At 34.4% G+C, this 25,141-nt stretch overlaps 1 long non-coding RNA gene across 1 annotated transcript; it reads right to left on the minus strand.

Annotated features, from left to right (window-relative positions):
• Window positions 1-22,579: 22,579 nt before the first annotated feature.
• On the minus strand, window positions 22,580-23,701 carry LOC128296285 (uncharacterized). Its single transcript, XR_008286842.1, has 2 exons — window positions 23,627-23,701; window positions 22,580-22,863 (listed from the first exon to the last, which is right to left on the minus strand). It is a non-coding gene; the product is annotated as an uncharacterized LOC128296285 (long non-coding RNA).
• Window positions 23,702-25,141: the final 1,440 nt, after the last annotated feature.

Here is a 25,141-nt window from a genome sequence, read left to right on the forward strand (position 1 = left end):
GGTACAGGGGCACACGCCCGTGTGGGAGGGGCAACACGCCCATGTGACTAACTCGACAAGGTCGTGTTGATAGCCCGTGTGGCTCACACAACCTAACAATAAATGGACATGCCCGTGTCCTCCACCCATGTAGAATTAATTCTAAATACACACCAACAGGGGTTTTCATCACGGCCTGGCACACGCCCGTGTCCCTGGCCCGTGTCTTTCACATGGCCATGACATGCTCATATCCTAGCCTGTGTGCAAAAACATGGACATTCTGTTTCTAACGTCAACATTTCCAAAATGTCACATGGCCAATGCACACGCCCGTGTGCTAGGCCGTGTCCATCACACGGCTGAGACACATGGTCATGTCTCTGCTCAAGTGTTTACTGTCATGCATGCTGACTTGAAATATTTACATGCAGGGGATACATGTCTGTACCACACGCCCATAGGGCAGACCGTGTGTCATACACGGCCTACACACACGCCCGTGTGTCTACCCGTGTGGACAATATAAGGCTATTTACCAAGCCTCTTTGTCACCCTTTTATACACAACCTACACACAAGTAACCAAAACCAATACAAGGCTATCTCATGCAACCAAATCAGCCACAACATACAACATTCCATTAGTGCATTTTACTCATCCATAAAAATAACATCTTCACATATAAATCAAAATGAATATTAGCCATCATTCAAGACTTAATACAAAATGAAGAGTTTACAATCGAAGCCAACACACTTTTCCAGTTTTCAATGACATGAAACACAAGTCTAGTTCCCTATACATGCCATATTCAAAAATATAAATCAAACTATACCGAAAGCTTTGATTGATAGTATGATCGATATCTCTACCTTCCGTTGATCCTTGAGCTAGATAGGCGGCATTATAAGAAAATGAAAAAGGAGAGGGAGTAAGCATAAAGCTTAGTAAGTTGCACATAAATAAATATACAACATAACTTTACCATTCATCAACAATATCATAATACACAAGTGGCATAAGCACAACTTACTCATCAGTATTCAATACACCTCATAAAGCATATATCGAGCTCACATTTCATACATACCATATAGGTACCTGTACCACTCACAACATGGTTATATTTTCCTTGTTAACTTGAAATCATACTTTCACCGTTGAACCATTTGAAGCATTATCGGATATTCATTTAGCCTCAACATGGGGTCAGGTGCCGATGCCATGTCCTAGACATGGTCTTACACAAGTTTTAGCATATCTGTACCAATGCCATGTCCCAGACATGGTCTTACACTGATACATCTTGTAGCTGATGCATGCCCCAGACATGTTTTACACTGGCTTACGTCTCGAAGCTGAAGCATGTCCCAGACATGTCTTACACTAGCACTCGTCTCAATGCCGATGCCATGTCCCAGACATGGTCTTACATTGGCTTTCATAATATGGCTGATGCATGTCCCAGACATGTCTTACACTAGCTCACACAAGCGACCCAAACGTCATGGCATGAATATCTGATTTATTTCCTACGGTTCATTCAGGAATTCTACTGACTCTATACTCATCACATTATCTCATTCCCACAATCAAGCAATTCATGCTATAATACTTTCAATACAATTCAAACATATACATTATCAATGTAGTTGTATTATTTACATACAACTTACCTTGGATTACAAAATGTTGCGACTAGTCAATTTAGTCTATTTGCTTGGCTTTCCCCCGGTTTAGGTTCGGATTCGGTATTTCTTAATCTATAATAAAAAAATGCACTTATTTAGTCACTTTATCAATCTAGGCACTCTACAATACATAATTGGGCAAAATGACCAATTTGCCCCTATACTTTTGCAAAATGACCATTTTACCCCTAAGCCCGAAAATTGATTTTTATCAAATTTCTTCTCATCTTAAGCCTAGCCAAACCTTTACTACTCTTATAGCAACTCCAATTTCGCACTATTTCACACACTTATCACCTATTTTACAACTTATGCAAAATAGTCCTTTTAGGTGTTTTCATGCTAACACCTTTCACAAAAGTTGGTTATAAGACACCCAAGACTCATTTTCTTCCACAAAAACTCAGCAACCATTACAAATCCTTTCATTAAAAAGCCCTAAACTCTTATCATTTTGCAAAATAGTACCCTCATTTGAAAGCTTATGCTTCAAGGGTCTCAAGAGTATAAAAATATTCAAGAAAAGCCTTAAAAATTACTTACTTGCGAGAGGAATGAGTTGCTGAATTTTTTAAAGCTCAAAACCCATAAAAATGGCTAAAAAATCAGTGGTAAAGAAGAAATAAAGAAAGAAAAAGATGATAACTAGGCTTAGGGCATTATTATATCATACATTATGTTATCAACTTACCTAATGTTGACTTTTCAACATTTTTACCTCCCATGGCCAACCAAGCTATCCCAATAGGGTCTAGTTGCCCTCTAAAGACCTCCAATTTTTATTCTCTAGCTATTTGACGCTTTTAGCTATCAATTTAGGACTTTTGCATTTTATGCGATTTAGTCATTTTTCCCAAGTGGACTCGCAAACGTTAAAATTACTTCACCAAATTTTCCATGGATTCATATAATCATGCTATAACATCAAAATAATAATGGAATATTTATTTGAATCCAGATTTGTGGTCCCAAGACTACTATTTTGACTAGGCCCAAAATCGGGTTGTTACATCATGTCTACGAACACATGCTTGTGGACTCAAGTTTGCGAATCCATACCTGTCATGGTATATACAAATCTATACTTACAGATAGTTCTTGGGGACTCACGTTCGATGATTATTTCTCGTCCAATCGTGCTTGGAGAACTCAGGCCCACAAACTCACACTATGTCGCAGACTTGTACTTGGAGGACTTAATTTCATTAATGTTTGTATCACAGAGTACTACTAATTGTATTAGCTTACAATAAAGTTATTATGGACTCATACTTGCGGATAATCTGACGAACTCATTACTGGATGATAATCCATGTGGACTCTTGTTTGAATGATGGTCTTGGCATACTCACACTCATTTCCTTTGGAGGAACCAAACCTGCGAATACATACTTAGTGAACTTGTACACTTAGGTTCATGTTTCATGGATGATTCTTTTAGACCTATGCTTGGTTGATTATCATATATGTAGACTCATTATGGTGTGGACATGTAACAACTTGATTTTCAATTGTGTCAGAAATAGTGCTTTCAGGACCACAATCATGACATGTCGATCTGTAAATATTAATTATTTAATATTTACAAAATTATATGTGTCGTATTGAAATTTGGTTAAAAATTTTTGATGTTTAGATAGTTAATTAATTAAATAGGACTAAATAGTAAAAGTTAAAAAGTTAGTGCTATTATTCAATAGTGTTAAATAGTTAATGAAAGATGAAGGGAAAGAGTTGAATGGTAATTAAACCATATAATAAGTTGGTGGATAAATATGGACTAAGTTTGGTTGACTGTTACTTTATATTATAAGGGTAAATAAGAATCAGGTAATTAAATCATAGAAAAACATAAAAGAAAAACGAATGAAATTATCATCTTTTTAGTGTTCTTGCTAAAATTAGAGAAAAGATTAGCCATAGTTGGAGCTTGGATGTTTGGTTCTTTAATGTTCATGTATGTAAGTATGTTTTTTTATTCGTTTTTCATGAATTTTATGTTTTTGGAATTGTTTTAGCTCTATCTAGCTAACTCGAGTATTAATTTATTAAATTATTAAATGTTTTGGAAGATGTCATTGATGAATATTGTAGATTTTGAAGTTTAATGGTGGATTACTATGCTTGGATGTTAAATAGAAATATTTTGTTAAGAGATTTTTCATGATTTTAAGTTTAGGGATTTATTTGCAAATAAATTAAAATAAGTAGGGTTTCCATGAGAAATTTTAGCATGGGTGGATCGATCAAGGATGTAAATGGATACGACACAAGTGTTTAGGGTCTAATTGTGAAAATAGACTCATTTTAATATTGAAGACTAAATTGAATGAAGTGTAAATCATACTTATTTAATCACACGGACTTACCTCAAATGCAATTTCGGCTAATTATTCTCTTTTTATCTTTAACCACGTACTTTCTCGATTTTTCTTGATCTAACATGATGAAATTTACTCATTTAATCACTAAATAAATTTGGACAATCAAAATTCACATTTTTTGCAAAATGATCATTTTGCCCTTAGACTTTCACAAAATGACCATTTTACCCCTAGGTCCAGAAATTGATTTTTATCGAATTTCCTTATTAGCCAAGCCTAACCGACCATTTATTACTCTTATGGTAACCCCAAATTTCCACTATTTCACATAATTACAACCTATTTTATAACTTTTACAAAATGGCCCTTTTAGGTGTTTACCATGAAAATCACTTTACAAAAGTTGTTTATTTCACAACCATAACTCATATTATTCCGTAAAATTTCAGTTAACAACACATATGCTTTCATGGAAAAACCCTAGACTCTTAACCATTTTGCAAAATAGTCCCTTCAATAGCTAGATTAAGCTTTGGGGGTCCCAAAAATGTAAAAATCATCAAGAAAAGTCATCAAAATCACTTACTTGCAAGAGAACTATGTGGCTGAAAGTTTAGGCTCTTAAAACCCCTTTGTTTTCTGCCATTTTCGGTGGGGAAGAAGAAAGAAGAAAAGATGATACCTTTTGTTTTATTTTATTCTATTTCTAGTCAAAATTAAGTTACCAACCACACCTAATTTTGACTTTTCTACTTTCTTTCTCTCTATGGCCGGCCAAGCCTTTCTTAAGGGTCTATTTTCTCTTTAAAGACCCCAAATTTTGGTTCTCTAGCTATTTAACATATTTATCTAGCAAAACAAAACTTGTGCCCTTAATGCGATTTAATCCTTTTTCTCAATTAAGCTAGCAATAATTAAAATTATTTCACCAAAATTTTCATGCACTCATATAATCATACGATAACACATAAAATAACATTAAAATTAATTTCTCTGGCTCCGAAATAGTGGTTTTGAAATCATTGTTTCGTGTAGGCCTAAAATCGGGTTGTTACAATATCGAATCAAACTTGAAAAATTACACTATCCTCAAGACACTTTTGGTAGATTTTGTAAACATTGTGGCTTATATGGCATGTAATAAAGCAATGGTTATTATGCTATATCTCATAGTTATGCAAGTTTGTTTGGTATTTGGAGATAGAATGGTAGTTATTGAGTTTTAGTATTTGGTGTTTGATGTTTTGAATATGAATTTTAGTAAGTATGCTTGTTATAAATTAAGCTAAATTTGTGTGAATGATCATGGAATGATATGTGTCATTCGAACTTGGTATAAAATGGTCTAAATGGCTTGTTCTGTTCATGTTGAGACTTGTAAATGATAGCTAAGTGATGTTTTTGATATGGCCATTATAATGTGATCTTAAGTAATTGAAAATGACGTTGTTTAAAGGTTTACTTATAGACTTGTGAACATGTATTATGAATTGGTTTAGGTACCTATGCAATTGGGTGAGGAAATAGCATGATTTGGTCAATTTTGGGAACACAAGGCTTGGGACACGGATTGTTACATGCCTGTGTATCACACACGGATAGCCCACACGAGCGTGTGCCCTAAGCATGTTAGGTACAGGATTCACACAACCTAAGACACAGGCGTGTGAGCTAAGTCAGTGAGTTACACGGGTGAGCACACAGTTGGACACACAGGCATGTGGGGTAGTCAAATGGGCGTGTGGGATAGCCATACGACCATGTTTAGAGCCTCACGGCCTTGACACATAATCATGTGACCTCTATATGTGAAAGTTTTTAGTTTTTCCTGAAATATTCTGATTTGTTCTGATTTGGTCTCCTATTGCTCAAAAGATATTTTTAAGGCCACGTAGGCTCAATTTAAGGCCCATAAATTCATGATTTATTCTATTTTGAATTTCTTATGTATTTATGAAATTAATTTGAAAATTAATTGTTATTGGCTATAAAACGTTCTGTTATGTATAGTAATACTCCGTAACCTTATTCTGGAGACGAAAATGGATTATGGGTGTCACAATTAGTGGTATCAGAGCCAGGTTTAGTCGGTTCTTCGACTGAATGTAGTGTGTTTAAAGTTTAGATATTACATGCCATATAAACCTATGATAGTGTGATATTGATTGATCCGATCTAACTCCTATTTCCTTGTATACTTTAAAGATGTCATCTAATTCTGAACGTGATAAAACTTATGAAGTAGACAATAATATTCTGACTATTGATTCTCGTGCAAGTCATAGTATACCAATTCTATCGATGTCAGAAAATAAAGTTTATAATATGTTTTTCGACTTAATGAGACAATGGTTTTATGGGTTTATGAGAAACAACCAAGCAGCTTAACGACCTCCACCCCCTACTGTACCCTCTACTGTACCTTCTGTAGTGCCACCACCCCCTCTGATAGTTGAATCGAGCCAGCATGTTCCGGTTGATAAAGTGAAAATATATGGGACTGAAGAATTTCGAGGTAGAATTGATGATGATCTATCGAAAGTTGAATACTGGTTAGAAAACATTCAACGGGTTTTTGATGAGATGACTAGTCCTCTTGTGGATTATCTTAGATGTGCAACATCACTGTTAAAAGACAAGGCTTATAATTGGTGGTCGACGCTGATAGTGGTGGTACCCAGGGATAATATTAATTGAGAATTTTTCAAAACTAAATTTTAAAAAAAGTACATCAGCAAGAGGTATCGGGATAGGAAAAAGTGTAACACCCCTATCCCGTAATCGTCCGCCGAATTAGAGCTACGGAGCATTACCGGAGCATAACGTCATACAATGAACAATTTAATCCATAAAAATCACAAGGTAAAACATAACAATATAAAACCAAAACATACATATGGACCCTTATACGAGCCCTCGAGGCTCAAAATAAACATTGGAAACTATTCTGGACTAAATCACAAACATATGAAATTTTTCAAAAAAAGTCAAATTTTCAACTAAGGGTCACACGGCCTAAATACATGCTCGTGTTTTAGGCCGTGTAGGCATTCGAAATAGGGACACACGGCCCTGTCCCTGCCCGAGTCCATACCCGTGTAACTTACTAACTTGGGCCACACGGCCAAGTCACACGCTCGTGTGCTAGGCCATATGCTAGGCCGTGTAGCGGCCTAACTTGCAGTCCTTTTAAAGCTACAGGGGACACGTGGCCGTATGTCACACACGGCTGAGGCACACGCACATGTCTCTGCCCGTGTGGATGAAAACTAGGTCATTTCCAAGTCATTTTTCTCACCCAAACTCACAAATCATGCACAAGCTAGTTGTACCTAAAATCAATCATTCAAAACTCACTTTGCATATGCATATCCAAGGTTAATCAACCTAAAATATAACCATTCAACCAATATGCCAAAATGACACCTCAATTCAACAAAACAATTTTACTTAAACACCTAACCAATTCAATCCACAACTAAACTACTAATTAAATAAATTCAGTAACACATTTTTCATCATGATCTTATACCAAAAGTTCATAAGAAACCCATGCAAAAATGACCATTTCTCACCTAACATTGCACCGCACTAATATGGCCAAAGATGCTTACTTCCAAAATACTAAAAACTAACCATTTTCAACATTATGCCACATTCATTCCACATCAACCCTTAACCAACACAAAATACCATATAGTCATAATAACATACCAACTAATTTATCAACCAAAATAATATATATACAAGCCACACATAATGGCTAAATTCATTAAACAAGACACCTATACATGCCATTCTAACCATGATTCAAAATCTTCAAAATATAATGATATAACCGATGGATAGTGTAATGGATCTCCGACAAGCTTCTAAACCGTACAAACCTCCGATTAACTAGAATCATAAGAGAAAATCACACAAGTAAGCATAAAATGCCTAGTAAGTTCATAAATCATTAACATTACATACCATTTCATTGTAAAAGCTTAAAAGCGAATGGTGAACATATCCAACATTGCTTGGCACAAGCCTAAGCACCAACAACAATTCTCAAGTATAATTAGCATATAAATTAACCGAACTCATTATACAACAAAGAGCTTCATTAACCTTTCATGTAAACATTCATTCTATTATAAAAATACTAAAATCTTTAATCAATATCTTACCATACCTTTCCCAGGCTTTCATGACATTATAAGTCGATGCTTATACCGATCCTTCACTTTTTGTATACCTGTTGAACCATTAGAATATTATCAGATACACAGGAATTTCGTACACTAAGTGCCCACATACGGTCAAACCACTACTAACTCATATCTCATATCAATGCTCTCCTTCAAGCCATAAATGGGTTTGCTCACACAAGCTGTCAGTCAAGATATAGCTACACGGTGCTGCTCACACAAGCTATCAAGTAACCGCAACACATGCCAAAAACTCAGCCAATGGTTGGACGTGTGAGACCAGCACTATAACACCCCTAACCCGTATCCGTTATCGAACTAGGGTTATGAGGCATTACTATATAAAACACAGTTCAGCACAATCATTCCTCACCTTTCGTACCCCAAAAAATTACTAAACATTTAAAATTTATCAAATTTAGATATCCAAAATTCACTTATTATAAATTCTTATACACGAATCATAATTCCAATTCAAAAATAATCATACCTTACTGAACATGTATCGGAAATAAGCACTTTTCAAAAATTCCAACTAATTCAGTTCGAACATATATCATAACCCAACTGATCATGTTCATAATTACAAAATTCGAACCAAACTTGTATATATATCAAAGACATGTTCACATATTTAATACTTCCAATATTCAATACCCTATCTCCATCACATTAATGCCATTTTCATAATTAAATCATATTCCATCATATATCATTACACTTCATACTTTGAACATATGCCAATTTTTATCTTATTAATTGTATATCAAACATATCATTTGATAACTTCTCCACAAGCTCATAATAAAACCAGTTGAATCATATTACATAAACTATGATGCAATCACATATGAAACTTAAATACATTAAAACATGGCTGAACATACTAATGATGCATATATACAAATGCGCAATTCATCCTAAAAATAAAAGCCATACTTAACACTTGAACACGAATAACACTTCAATGTGCATCTAATTCATATCTATATTAATATACCTAAACTTCATATTTTATCCTATTAACTAATCTTTATTTTGATCTCACCATTATCAATATCATAAGCATATCAAATTGAATTCAATATCATATTCAGATTTACAACCACACATGAATGTATACCTATATTGGTATTAGCAACAACTTGACATTTTTAACTATCCATTAAAACTAACCCAAAACATACTTAATCATTACTATCATTTACCATTTGAATCCATACAAAAACAATCAACCCAAACAATCATGAAACATATTCATTACTTACCACTTAGCAATCGAACCTGTTAAGTTAATATACCATCATCCATCACTCTAATTATACCACATTTCATATTTCCAAAATGAGCTAACTATTAAACTGATTACCAAAACCAAACTCATCAAATATTTTAATTAAGAACATGTAAAACCAAACTTAAGCATAATAATCAAGCCATTTTCGCAAGGCTTTAAATACATACTCATTCAAAATAATTAACTCCAAGACTAGCCTATACATGCCACATAACCGAGTCTCATGTGATGTCGTCTCCATCGACTTCCAACCTGAGCAGATCTCTAAAAATCTATAAACATAGGAAAAGCACACAAAATAAGCCTTGAGAGCTTAGTAAGCTATAAGAAAATAAGTAACTCAATGATAATAACAATTCAATTACCAAACCAATTTATACTATCATAATCACGTTTAACTTCAAACTTATAATTTCATATAATACATATACTTTCATTTTGCCAAATATCCATACAACTAATATTAATATATAATTCAAATTCCCAAAGCCACAATGTCAATAATTAACCGAATATACATAAACTCATATGCATATATTCATGGATCATTTCATAATTATTCTTACTTTATATCATTAAGGCTGTACATAATCATTTATATAAGTTTGCACATAGGTCACAATATGATATCACTATACTTAACCTTTGGATGAATGTACTGTATCTATTTTCGAGGTAACATTCAATTTCAAAACCATAGTACCATTATATAGTCGAATATATATACACCCATAAACATATATTCCTGAATCAAACTTTAACACCACGTAATTACACTTAACTTATGGCTGAATATACTTCACAATTACTCACAAATTCAAACTAACATCATACATATGTTTATATTACATATCAAATAATCAACTTACCTTATTTTCAAATAGGTAATCAACTATCACATACCTAGTCACTTAGCCCGATTTATACTTTTGTACACAACTTATATTTGCCAGTTTAACCATTCGAAATTGGATAGGACACTCAGATAATCACATACATCGTACAATGCGAACGTCCCAGACGTGGTCTTACATGTAATCACATATCGATACCACTGTCCCAGACAGGGTATTACTTGCACACATATATCGGAGTCACATATCGATGCCATGGTCTTACTCGCACATCACATATCAGAATCCTATGTCATGACATATGTATCCTTGCTATTCTTAAGGTTCATACGGGGCTTTAAGATGCCGTAACTCAGTCGAAACGAACTTGTAAACGTAGTTTCCAAATATATATACACATTCGGTTATTTATATATAAACTCATAAATTCAAATCAGCATTTCACATTCATATATATTCAAAATTTACTACATTTATTTGCTTATAAACTTACCTCGAACAACGTGATCGGGATGGGACGACTAGTCGACAACTTTGGTTTTTCCCCAGTCCAAATTTGATTTCTACATTTCTTGATCTAATTCAATACAAATTCAATTTATTTAATCATATATTCAATCAAATTCATCCAAAAACACATAAATGGGCTAATTACAATTTTACCCCTGATATTTCACATTTTTCTCAATATAGTCCCTATTTCAAAACAACACAAAATACTCAAAATTTCACTATGCCCATGTTAGGCCGAATTTACCTTAGGTCCCTAACAGACCATTAATTTTATTTATTTTACATTTTTACCCCTCAATTTACAAATTTCTCAATTTAGTCCTTAATAAGCATTTTTATCAAAAATCACTTAATAAAATATGATAATCTAACATTAAATATTTATTTTTCATCATCAAATAACAAAAACAACAAGCTCTCATCAATGGAAAATCACAAAATACACAACCAATTCAAAATTTCAGGCATGGGCTCGCTAGTACTCGAACCAACGATCTCAAAAATGTAAAAATTATCAAAAACCGAGTAAAAACAAACCTTGAATCAAGCTTGGAAGGTGGCCGAATATTTGAAAGCTTCAAAACCAATCATCTTTCTCAAGTTTCGGTCATGAAAAGAAAATATATGCACTTGGTTTTATTTTATGTTTATTATAACATATAATATTATTTGTTTTACTAAATTAACCTTTATAAAATAAAAATAAAACTATATAATACATGTCCAAAACCGTCCATGCTATATCCATTTGGTCTAATTTCATTTTAAAACTCCCTATTAAACGAACAACAACAATTTAGCCCTTTTTACAAATAACCATCATATTTTCATTTTACGCGATTAAGTCCTTTTAAATAGAGCACACAAACGATAAAATTTTCACAAGAAAATTTCACACATATCAATTCACATATTTTACGCATGAAATATAATATTAAAATATTTTTCTGACTCGAATTCGTGGTCCCAAAATCACTATTCTGACTAGGGTCTAAACCGAGCTATTACAAGCACCCAAAACACGGTAAGCCCTAATAACATGTCATTTGTATCCTATATATTCATAAGGTTCAAACGGATCTAAAAGTCGTCGACACTTCATTGGATATTTTTGTAGAGTCGTAATATTAAGAATATAACTTAAAAGCATTTAAATCAAACATAATTTAATGCTAATTAAATGTACAAACTTAACTCAAACAAGTATGGAGAAAACCAATCGATTAATCTAATACTTTTTCTTTTCCCCGATCTAAATCCGTACATTTCTTTTCTTGATCTATATAATCAAATTTAACTAATTTAAACTTCATTCTATTAAATTTAAACAAAAAATCATGTTTCAAAAAAATTACACTTTTGCCCCAATAATTTTGAATTTAATACAATTTAGTCCGTAGCTCATAAAAATGAAAATTCATGCAATTTAATCCATACCCATGCTAGCCGAATATTAACTTAGTCCATAGCAATCCCTACATTTCCTTTATTTCACAATTTAACCATGAATTTTTTCTATTTTTAAATTTAACCTTTAATAGACAAATTCATCAAAAAATTTTTTTTACAAAAGTTGTTCAGCTATCACCAAACTTTCATTTTCATCCATCAAGCATTAAAAAAAAATAACATACATTTATGGTAAAACCCTAGACTTTTAACAATTTTGAAAATTAGTCCTTGGCTAGTTAGATTAAGCTACAATGACTCCAAAAACATAAAAATCATTTAAAACGGGATGAAAAATACTTACATGCATAAGAACAAAAGTTGGTCGAATGTTGAATGTTCAACAATGGTGGTTTCTTCCTCAAAGTTTCGGCTAGGAGAAGATGGACAAGGTAATTTGGTTTTTTTTTATTTGTTTTGTTATTTAATTATTTATTTACTTATATAACCTTACTAAATCCCATTAATGATGTCCAAACTTGTCCACTACTAATTTTAGTGGTTTATTTACCACTTAAGGCCGCTCATGTTTCAATTTAATATCAAATTGACACTTTCCTAATAGAACACTAGTTTTAGACTTTACACGATTTAGTCCTTTTTATCAAATTAAGCATGCAAACGATAAAATTACTTCATGAAATTTTTATACAACACTACTAACCTGATGCATACCATATAATAATAATAAAATAAATTTTTTATGTCAGATTTGTGGTCCTAAAACCACTGTTCCGATTTCACTAACTTTCCCTTTTAAGAAATTTTCGTCGTTGAAAATCTTACCAGAAAATAGATTAGGAAATTGTTTTATTAGGATATTGTTTTCTAATAGCTTCCTTGGGTTCCCAGGTAGCCTCCTCTATCCCGTGACATTGCCAAAGAACCTTCACTAAAGCTATACTTTTGTTTCTTAACTCTTTAATTTCTTGCGCCAAAATTCTGATTGGTTATTTGTTGTACGATATGTCGGGCTGAATATCAATATTTGTCGGAGAAATTATATAAGAAGGATCTAATTGGTACCATCATAGCATGGACACATGAAGCACATTATGAATCTTTTCTAACTCTGATGGTAAAGCTAATCGATATGCCACTGGCCCTATTCTTTTTATAATCTCATACGACCCGATAAACCGTGGACTAAGCTTCCCTTTTCGACCGAAACGAAGAATCCTCTTCTCAGGCTATACTTTTAGAAACACTTTGTCACTGATCTGAAGTTCAATATCTTTACATTTCAAATCTACATACGATTTTTATTGATCTGAAGCTGCTTTCAAACTATCACGAATTACTTTCACTTTTTCTTCAGTCCCTCTGATCAAATCAACCCCGTAAATATTTTTCTTACTGAGCTTAGTCCAATACAAAGGAGTTTAGCATTTATTACCATATAAAGCTTCGTACGGTGCCATCTTTATACTTGACTGATAACTGTTAGTGTATGCAAATTCAACCAATGGTAAATATTTATCCCAGTTACCTTTGAAATCTAATATGCAACAACGAAGCATATCTTCGAGTATCTAAATTACTCGTTCAGATTGATCATTTGTTTGTGGATGAAATGTGGTACTAAACTGTAATCGTAAACCTAAAGCTTCCTGCAATTTACTCCAAAATTGCAACGTAAACCGAGGATCTCTATCTGGAAGAATTGAAACTGGCACCCTGTGCAACCTGATAATCTCAGAGATGTATAACTTAGCTAATTTCTCAAGGGAGTAATCTGCATGTACCGAAATAAAATGTGCTAACTTCGTTAGACGATCAACAGCAACTCAAATAGCATCTTTCTTTCTTGGAGATAGGGGTAGGCTCAATACGAAATCCATAGTAACATGCTTCGATTTTCACTCTGGTATCATCATTGGCTGTAACAAACCAGAAGGTACCTGATGTTCAGCTTTTACTTGCTGACATACGAAATCTAAAATCTAATGCTTCATTCCCAACCAAAAATATATCTGTTTCAAATCATTGTACATTTTAGTGCTACTCGGATGAATGGACAATCTATCACAATAAGTTTCGTACAAAATCTTTTGAATCAACTCTGAATCTATCAGTACATAGACTCTATCTCTAAATAGTAAGAAATCATTAAACCCTATTTGAAAATCTAAATCGAGAGTTGTCTCACATAATCTTTGTTTAGCTATCAACGCATCATCGCATTTTTGAGCTTTACAAATCTGTTTTAGAAATAACAGTTTAGGTTTTAACTCAGCTAAAATCGAACCATCAACGGACAATGACAATCGTGTATTTAATGCTCGCAAGGTAAACGGAGATTTTCTACTTAGAGCATTAGCCACTACATTTGCTTTACCCTGATGATAATCAATAATCAGACCATAATCTTTCAGCAACTCAAGCCATCAGCGCTGTCTTAGGTTCAAGTCTTTCTACGACATTAAATACTTCAAACTCTTATTATCGGTATAAATGTGACATTTTTCACTTCACAAATAGTGTCACCAAATCTTCAATGCAAACACAATTGATGCCAATTCTAAATCATGTGTCAGATAGTTCTTTTCATGTGGCTTTAATTGTTTGGAAGCATAAGCTATCACTTTATCTTCCTGCATCAAAACACAACCTAAACCATTGAAAGATGCATCACTAAAATTTACAAATTCTTTACTCGACTCAGGCTGAACTAAAACTGGTGCCTCGATCAACAGTGCTTTCAACTCATTGAAACTTTGCTAAAATTTCTCATACCATTTGAACTTTACATCCTTCTGTAATAAACATTTCATCGGAGTAGCTATCATTGAGAATCCTTTAACAAATCTTCTGTAATAACTGGCTAATACTAGAAAACTTCTAACTTTCGATATGTTTTTTGGAGGTTTCCAATCAACAACTGTTGAAATTTTACTCGGATCCACTCTAATGCCTTCAACTGATACTATATGTCCTAGAAAACTGACTTCCTGAAGCTAAAATTCACATTTACTAAATTTGAAAACAAATGTTTCTCATTTAGGGTCTGCAATACAATCCTCAAATGCTCAACATGCTCAGTCTCATCTCAAGAATAAATAAGAATATCATCAATAAAAACCAAGACGAATCATCTAAATATGGTCTGAAAATTCTATTCATTAAATCCATAAATATTGCAGGTGCGTTAGTTAACCAAAATGGCATCACAAGAAATTCATAGTGTCTATACCTGGTCCTGAACGCAGTTTTTGTCACATCCAAATCTTTAACTCGCAACTGATAATAACCAAAATGTAAATCAATCTTTGAAAATACCGTGGCACCTTTCAACTAATAAAATAAATTTTCAATTCCTGGAAATGGGTACTTATTCTTGATTGCAACTTTGTTGAGCTGTTGATAATCGATACACAATCTCATCAATCTATATTTTTTCTTAATGAACAAAACCGGTGCACCCTAAAAGCGAAAGAACTAGGTCGTGCAAAACCTCTATCTATTAACACTTGCAACTAAGCTTTCAACTCTTTCAACTCTGTAGGAGTTCTGTACGGAGCTATTAATATCGGTGATGTTCCTGGTACTAACTCAATAGCAAATTCGACCTCTATAATTAGTGGTAACTAGGGTAACTCTTTTAGAAACAAATCTGGATATTCACAGGCTACGGGTGTAACACCCCGTACCCGGGACCATTGCCGGAGTCGGACACGAAGTGTGAACGAACTTAACTCACTTATTTCCACAGTCCATTTAAAAATTTCTAGACAAGTTGGTTAACTGCGTCACTGTCACCTTAAAAATCATATCTTGAGTTTCAAAACTCGAAAACCAGTTTCGTAAATTTTTCCTGAAACTATACTCATATATCCATCTACAACTTTTTTTCTATAATTTTTGGTCTAGCCAATTAGTACAGTTTATTAGTTAAAGTCTCCCTTGATTCAGGGTTTGACTACTCTGACCTTCATGCATTACGACTTAGATATCTCCTTGTACAGGGCTTCAACACTTATTCCATTTGTTTCTATAGAAACTAGACTCGAAAAGGAATCTATACATATATGGCATGACTTCTAATTATCTCTGGTTAATTTATAATGAATTTCCAAAATCGGAACAGGGGATCCAGAAACCGTTCTGACCCTTTTTCACGAAAACTTAAATTTCTCTTAACATACGACTCATATGATCGTTTCGTTTCTTCCATATGAAAGTAGATTCATCAAGGTTTGATTACATAATTTATTCACTATTTAATTCCATTCCTACTATTTTTAGTGATTTTTCAAATTTACATCACTGCTGCTGTCAGCATCTGCCTTCAAGGTAAACTTTACCTAATTCATAGTTTCCATGATTCAACTAGCCCTTTTAGCATATATAGCATAAAATATGATCATGATTAACCATTCCAATGGCTAATCGTTTCCAAACATTACCATACCTCTTAATGAATAACATACAAAATGATTATAATACTACGCTCAAAGTGTATATAAACCATTTTCGCATGGCTATCCAAATTTATACAAAACCAAGGGGTACATGACCAACAACAAAAAGGGGTAGTCCTATACATGCCATTTTCAGAGTTCAACCAAAAGTGTACCAAAAGGGCTTTGATAGTGTGGGCGACTTGACTTCAATAATCCCGAGTCCGATGGTGACGAACCAAAATCTATAAAAGCAGAGATTCAAAGGACGGAGTAAGCATTTAATGCTTAGTAAGTTTTGAGCAATGAAATTAAACACAACTGAAGTATAGCATTCATATAACTAAACGGATAATTTCATATACACATATTTTCAAAAATCAGTCCTACTTCACATTTCCAACCCTTATATTCATACATAAGGGATCAACTTAACCAAGGACCGGAAGCTCATTGATCGACTGAGTGAATAATATTCAAAAGGAAGCAACTATTCCAATGCACATACGAAACATACTTCATTGTTGGGATTTTACGAGCGTATTAATTGAAATTATTACAGCAAGATCGCTCATTCCCAAATCAAGTACCTTCGGAATTCAACCGGATATAGCTACTCGCTCGAATGCCTTCGGGACATAGCCCGGTTATAGTAACTCGCACAAATGCCTTTGGGACTTAGCAGGATATAGTAACTTCAGACGAATGCCTTGGGACTTAGCCCGGATATATAACTCGCACAATTGCCTTCGGGCTTAGCCCGGAATTAGTCACTAGCACAAATGCCTTCGGGACTTAGCCTGGTTATCATCCGAATATTTATGCACATATCAATAAATCATGACACATCTCTATTTCAATTTCATAACTAGAATTCAAACACAAGTCACTTATCAAGCATTATCATTTCGGCTCAATAGCTACATACAAGAGCATGATTTTGATTTACTTAAAACATGATCTAATCAAATCATAACCTAAGCTCCATTACTCAGAGACTTACCTCGGATGTTGTCGAACGATTTCGACGGCTATTCGATCACTTTTTCCTTCCTTTTATCGGATTTAGCTCCCCTTTGCTCTTGAGCTTAATATTAACAAATAAATTGATTTAATCATTTGAACATCAAAAAGAGAAACTCAAGGTTCTTAACCCATATATACATTAGACATTAGAGTCACATATATATGAAATCATGAATCAAACTCAACATATTAGCCCACACTCTCTTTTAGCCGATTATCTAAGCCAAGATAAAAGCATCAATATGGTTGCCTTTAACCGAATACATGCAACACCAATCCATCTCATGTGGCCGAATATGCATGTCTACGTTGAGGCTAATTATATACTTAATACCACATATAAATGGCATACATTTTACTAACTAATGCATTACATATTATAACTCAATACGCACCCAGCATTTACTCCATAACTGAAACACCATCATATATAAATATATACCTTGAGATAATATATATGTCATACCAATACATCATGTGCAAATATATATATATGTGCAAGAGCCGAATCATAAAGTTGATTATAACCACCTTATATATTTTCATCATATACCCGAATGCACAAGTACATTATAGTAGCTTCCAACTCAATTCATGTTACAAATTTATACTTCACAAGAATAAATCATTAACCAAATATAAGCTACCAAAATAAACTCTTTCTATGTTCGAATATAACCTAATATCATTTAATACCAAATCATGTATAACACCTCAACCAAATATAATAACCAAATTCACATGTATATTTTATTTTTAGATGAACCATAGCCGAATCATTTTAACCATGAGTAACATAACAAGCATAAATCATACTTATGGATCTAAGGTAGAACCAAGAAAGGAACTCATAGATATCAAGATGTAAGCAAACTACCATTGTTCATCTAGATTTAGCATGAAACACAACCATCACCCTTATTAATCTCCATAGCCGAAAACCTTACTTATTCCAAAATCACAATTTCAACATGGGTTACCAACAATAACTTGATATCTCACTCAATATCAACTAGGATTTCAAGAACTAGTATAACTTCCTTACCTTAATATTGACCTAAGGTGACCGATTGCTTCACTCCTTTCTTCCTCCTTTCAATTCAGCCAAGAAGAACCAAAGAAAGCAACTTGTTTTCATCACCGAATGCTCTCTCTTTTTTTTTGTTTTCTTTCTTCAATTCACGACAAAGGGGGGGAAACATGGATGAGACAAATTTTTTTCATCACTCCTCCCTTTGCATTACTTTAATTCTAACCCCTTTTTTTTATTCTTTCTAACATAACACACTAACACAACATGTTTACAACATGTTTCCACCCATAGCATGGCCGGCCACTAGCTCAATTTTTAGGTAATTTGACATGCAAACCCATCATTTTTATAATATGCATTATTAGGCCACTTTACATTTGCCTAGCACATTTCTAAATTTTCTCACATAAGTCCTATTTACTAAAATTCACCTAGAATTAACAAAATTCAAATATGAAATTTTCACACACGCATATATACATAAAATAAGCATCAAATATGACAGCTAATTATTTTTATGACTCAGTTTTGTGGTCCCGAAACCACTTCTCGACTAGGGTCACATTAGGGCTGTCACAACTCTCCCCCACTTAAGAAATTTTCGTCCCCGAAAATCTTACCGGTAAATAGGTTTGGGTATCGTTCTTTCATAGAGTTCTCGGGTTCCTAAGTAGCTTCTTCCATCCCGTGTTTGAGCCATAAGACTTTTACTAAAGGAACCTTTTTGTTTCGCAACTCTTTCACTTCACGAGCTAGGATACGAATTGGTTCTTCTTCATAACTCATATCGGCTTGGATTTCAACCTCGGAGGACTTATTATGTGCGAAGGATTAGATCAGAACGTCAAGCATCGAAACATGAAAACGTTGTGGATCCTTTCGAGTTCGGGGTAAAAGCAACCTATATGCAATCTGGACCAACTCGTTCGGAGATTTCATACGGTCCAATGAATCTCGGACTCAATTTTCCTTACTACCAAATCGAGTATTTTTCCAAGGTGAAACTTTAAGAAACACTTTGTCTCCCACCTGATACCCTAAACCCTAAACCCTAAACCCTAAACCCTAAAGCCTCACAAATTTTCGTTCATAGTCGATAACCGACATGGAACCTTGTTTAAGTTCAAGAAATTCCTTCCGTTTTTTATCCATGAATCTCTGACTGATATACTTTTTTCAAACTTCGGTTTGGAAAAACTCCCAAGTTACTTGCTCTCTGGGCTGTGAAATCAACGTATTCCACCAATAGTAGGCGTAATCACGTAGCAAGGAGCTAGTACACTTTAGGCACTCATCGGTGTGCAAGATAGCTCATCGAGTACCGAATAGTGTTGTCCAACCAAAATTCAGCTTGCTCGGCATCATCATTGTCGGTAGCTTTAAATTCAGTAGCCCGTGTTTTGGATTCTATCAACTGGGACTTATTTGACCTTATTTGGTCGATTCTGGGAGGTATGGTAGGTCTTGAAGCGTATTCGTCGGGAATGGAGGTTGTGGAACAGTAGTATTAGTTTGAATGTATTGGTTAAACCAATCATTCATCACGCTATAAAAAGCTTGCCTAGCCTCATCATTCGGATTGCTAACAATAGGTTGAGAGTCCATGGCGCTGTCCCTTGTGCGGGAGCAGCGCTACACTCTCAAGATCATCACTACCGCTTCGAGGGATCGGGATCCATTACTATAAATAAACACATTTGCAAATGTCAGAAATCACCACACTATCAAATAATCACAAAGTGGCATGTATAGCTAGACCCAAACGTATTACTGTAGTCCTAGAATCGACTAAACCGTAGCTCTGATACCAATAAAATTGTAACACCCCGTACCCGGGACCGTTGCCGGAGTCGGACACGAAGTGTGAACGAACTTAACTCACTTATTTCCACAGTCCATTTAAAAATTTCCAGACAAGCTGGTTAACTGCGTCACTGTCACCTTAAAAATCATATCTTGAGTTTCAAAACTCGAAAACCAGTTTCGTAAATTTTTCCTGAAACTATACTCATATATCCATCTACAACTTTTTTTCTATAATTTTTGGTCCAGCCAATTAGTACAGTTTATTAGTTAAAGTCTCCCTTGATTCAGGGTTTGACTACTCTGACCTTCATGCATTACGACTTAGATATCTCCTTGTACAGGGCTTCAACACTTATTCCATTTATTTCTATAGAAACTAGACTTGAAAAGTAATCTATACATATATGGCATGACTTCTAATTATCTCTGGTTAATTTATAATGAATTTCCAAAATCGGAACAGGGGATCCAGAAACCGTTCTGACCCTTTTTCACGAAAACTTAAATTTTTCTTAACATACGACTCATATGATCGTTTCGTTTCTTCCATATGAAAGTAGATTCATCAAGGTTCGATTACATAATTTATTCACTATTTAATTCCATTCCTACTATTTTTAGTGATTTTTCAAATTTACATCACTGCTGCTGTCAGCATCTGCCTTCAAGGTAAACTTTACCTAATTCATAGTTTCCATGATTCAACTAGCCCTTTTAGCATATATAGCATAAAATATGATCATGATTAACCATTCCAATGGCTAATCGTTTCCAAACATTACCATAACTCTTAATGAATAACATACAAAACGATTATAATACTACGCTCAAAGTGTATATAAACCATTTTCGCATGGCTATCCAAATTTATACAAAACCAAGGGGTACATGACCAACAACAAAAAGGGGTAGTCCTATACATGCCATTTTCAGAGTTCAACCAAAAGTGTACCAAAAGGGCTTTGATAGTGTGGGCGACTTTGACTTCAATAATCCCGAGTCCGATAGCTGACGAACCAAAATCTATAAAACAGAGATTCAAAGGACGGAGTAAGCATTTAATGCTTAGTAAGTTTTGAGCAATGAAATTAAACACAACTGAAGTATAGCATTCATATAACTAAACGGATAATTTCATATACACATATTTTCAAAAATCAGTCCTACTTCACATTTCCAACCCTTATATTCATACATAAGGGATCAACTTAACCAAGGACCGGAAGCTCATTAATCGACTGAGCGAATAATATTCAAAAGGAAGCAACTATTCCAATGCACATACGATGTAACACCCCGAACCCGAGACCATCGCCGGTGTTGGACGCGAGGGGTTAACGAGCCAAGTCCTCTTAAAGCACCGACCAATTTGGCATTTCCAGACAGGCTGGAAAACTGCGTCACTGTCGCCTTAAAAATCATATCTCGAGTTTCAAAACTCGGAAACTGATTCTGTAAATTTTCCCTGAATTTAGACTCATATATCCTTCCATGGATTTATTTCTAGAATTTTTGGTCAGGCCAATTGGTACAGTTTATTAGTTAAATTCACCCATGTTACAGGGATCGACTGCTCTGCCCTTCGCACGTTACAACTTGAATATCTCTCTGTACAGGGCTTTAATACTGGTGTCGTTTGTTTCTAATGAAACTAGACTCAAAATGGAATCTGCACATATAAGGCATGACTTCTAATTCTTTCTGGATAATTTATAGTAAATTTTTAAAGTCGCGACAGGGGACCCGGAAACCGTTCTGGCCCTGTCTCACGATAACTTTAATATCTCTTAACAAGCAACTCCTATGACCATTTCGTTTCTTCCATATGAAAGTAGACTCATCAAGGTTCATTTACATAACTTATTCACTATTTAATACCATTCCTAAAAATTTTGGTGATTTTTCAAAACCACACCACTGCTGCTGCCAGCATCTGTTTTCAAGGTAACCTTTACCTATTTCATGATTTCCACGATTCAATTGCCCCTCTTTGCATACATAGCACAATGTGTGATCATGATTAACCATTCCAATGGCTAATCTTCTCAAAACAATTCCATACCCCATAATGATCAACATACAACGATTATAGTATCATACCAAAAACGTATATAAGCCATTTTCGCATGGCTATCCAAGTTTACACAAAACCGAAAGGTACATGACCTTCAACAATAGGGTAGTCCTATACATGCCATTTCAAAGTTCAACCAAAATTATACCAAAATGGAGGCTTTGATAGTGTAGATGACTTCGACTTTAATGATCCCGAATCCGATCGCTAACGAGCAAAATCTATAAAACAGAGAGCCAAAGCAACGGGGTAAGCATTTTTATGCTTAGTAAGTCTCAAGCAATAAAATCACCTTTAACTAAAGCATTACATTCACATAGCCAAATGAATCATTTCATTAGTACACATTCACATAATCATACTTACTTCATACTTCATCATTATATACTTTCACAAGATATCAACCAATTCAATAGCTGAAAACTCGTTAGTCGATTGAGCGAATGTTACTCAAACATATCGACTTTTCCAATACACATATAAACATACCTTATCCTTTGGGCTTTTCGAGCGTACTAATTAAATTTATTACAGCAACCAACGCTCACCTCCAGCCCAAGCTTCTTCGGAAAACAACCGGATATAACCACATGCACGAATGCCTTGGTCTTAGCCGGATAGAACGACTTGCACAAATGCCTTGGTATTAGCCGGATTTAACAACTTGCACGAATGCCTTGGTCTTAGCCGGATGTAGTCACTAGCACAATTGCCTTGGTCTTAACCGGATATAATTACTAGCATAAATGTCTTGGGACTTAGCCGGATATCATTCAATTGCTCATGCACACACATACATCAATAATCATTACACATCCATGTTTCATTTTCGTTACTAAGGCTCAAACACAAACATATCACTAGCATAATCGCCGGGACTTAGCCGGGTATCATTCAAATACTCATACACACATAAATCAATAATCATTACACATCCATATTTCATTTCACATAATTGAGTAGGGTCATTTCTTGAGGACTTACCTCGGATGTTGTCGAACGGCTTCAACGGCTATTCGATCACTTTTTCCTTCCCTTTATCGGATTTAGCTCCTTTTGCTCTTGAGCTTAACGAATACAAGTAGAAGTATTCAATATTTCTATCAATAATGTTTACTAGTCAATCACATTCGGCATCTCATATCATCTCACTTTATTATAATTTATCATTCAACCTTTGAACCAAAACGCCATTATATGGCCACATATACATACATCCATATATTTAAGCTCAAGAATTTTAACATAACATCAAGTGCTCAAATTACTCATGTGGCCGATTATACATGGTCATAAATACACAAAATCAAAAATACTTTCAAGGTTTTTCACACTATACATGTACTAGGCCGAATGTACATGCAAATTTCACAACATTCTTCAACAAATTTCTTCTTTAAACAAACATATTTATCACTTTCTTCATAATCAAAATATCATGTGCAAACATATATACACATATAGGTGCAAGGCTGAATTTCAAGGTGTCCATAACCATCCAAAACACAAATTTTAACTAACATGCAAGAAGCATAAACCATGCTCATGAATGCATCATGGCCGAATACATCACAATCATGCCCCTTTCAACTTCGGTCATGGTTAAACAAAAAACTCAATGTCTTACTTAAGATTGCTACAAAGAAATTTCAAGAGTAGTCAATCCATCATTGCATGCATCATTAGCAAGCTTCACATTTAGCATGCAATGGCTTTAACCCAATAACAACCTTGGCCAAATACCATTTCCATGGCATAACAAGGATTTGAACCATGGCTAACATGAACATCAAGTTAGCAACTAAAACATGCATGAATCTCATAACACAACCTCATACATACCTTAATCTTGATGCAAGTTTAGCCAAATCTCCTTCTAGATCTCTTCTAAACAAAGAAAATGAAGCAAAATCTCTTCTTCCTCTTAGGAATTTCGGCCAAAGGAAGGAGGGAAAAGATGAACAATTTTTTTTGTTTTTCTTTCTTAGTTACACGGCAATGGGGGAATGCTACACTCTCACACACATTTTTTTTTATTTCTCTTCCCACATCTAATTATTTTATCACTTAATACATCATGCATTAACAAAACATGTCATAACATGTTTTCTTTGCCCATAATTCCTTGCCATGGCCGCCACCACCTATAAAAAGGGGAATTTGACATGCAAGTCCATTGTTTTGCATGCATGCTTTAATTAGTCATCACACAATTCCCTATCGTACTTTCAAAGTTCACTACTAAGTCCTTTCTAGTGAAATTCACCTTTATAACACTAAATCAATCACCAAAAATGTCACACATGAGCACACACATATTATAGGCATCAAAATAAATTTTAAATTATTTTTATGCCTCGGTTTTGTGGTACCGAAACCACATTCCGACTAGGGTCAATTTTGGGCTGTCACAACTCTCCCCCACTTAAGAAATTTTCGTCCCCGAAAATCTTACCGTAAATAGGGTTGGGTATCGCTCTTTCATAGAGTTCTCGGTTT

This window comes from Gossypium arboreum, chromosome 8, assembly GCF_025698485.1.
Source record: "Gossypium arboreum isolate Shixiya-1 chromosome 8, ASM2569848v2, whole genome shotgun sequence".
Taxonomy (NCBI): Eukaryota; Viridiplantae; Streptophyta; class Magnoliopsida; order Malvales; family Malvaceae; genus Gossypium; species Gossypium arboreum.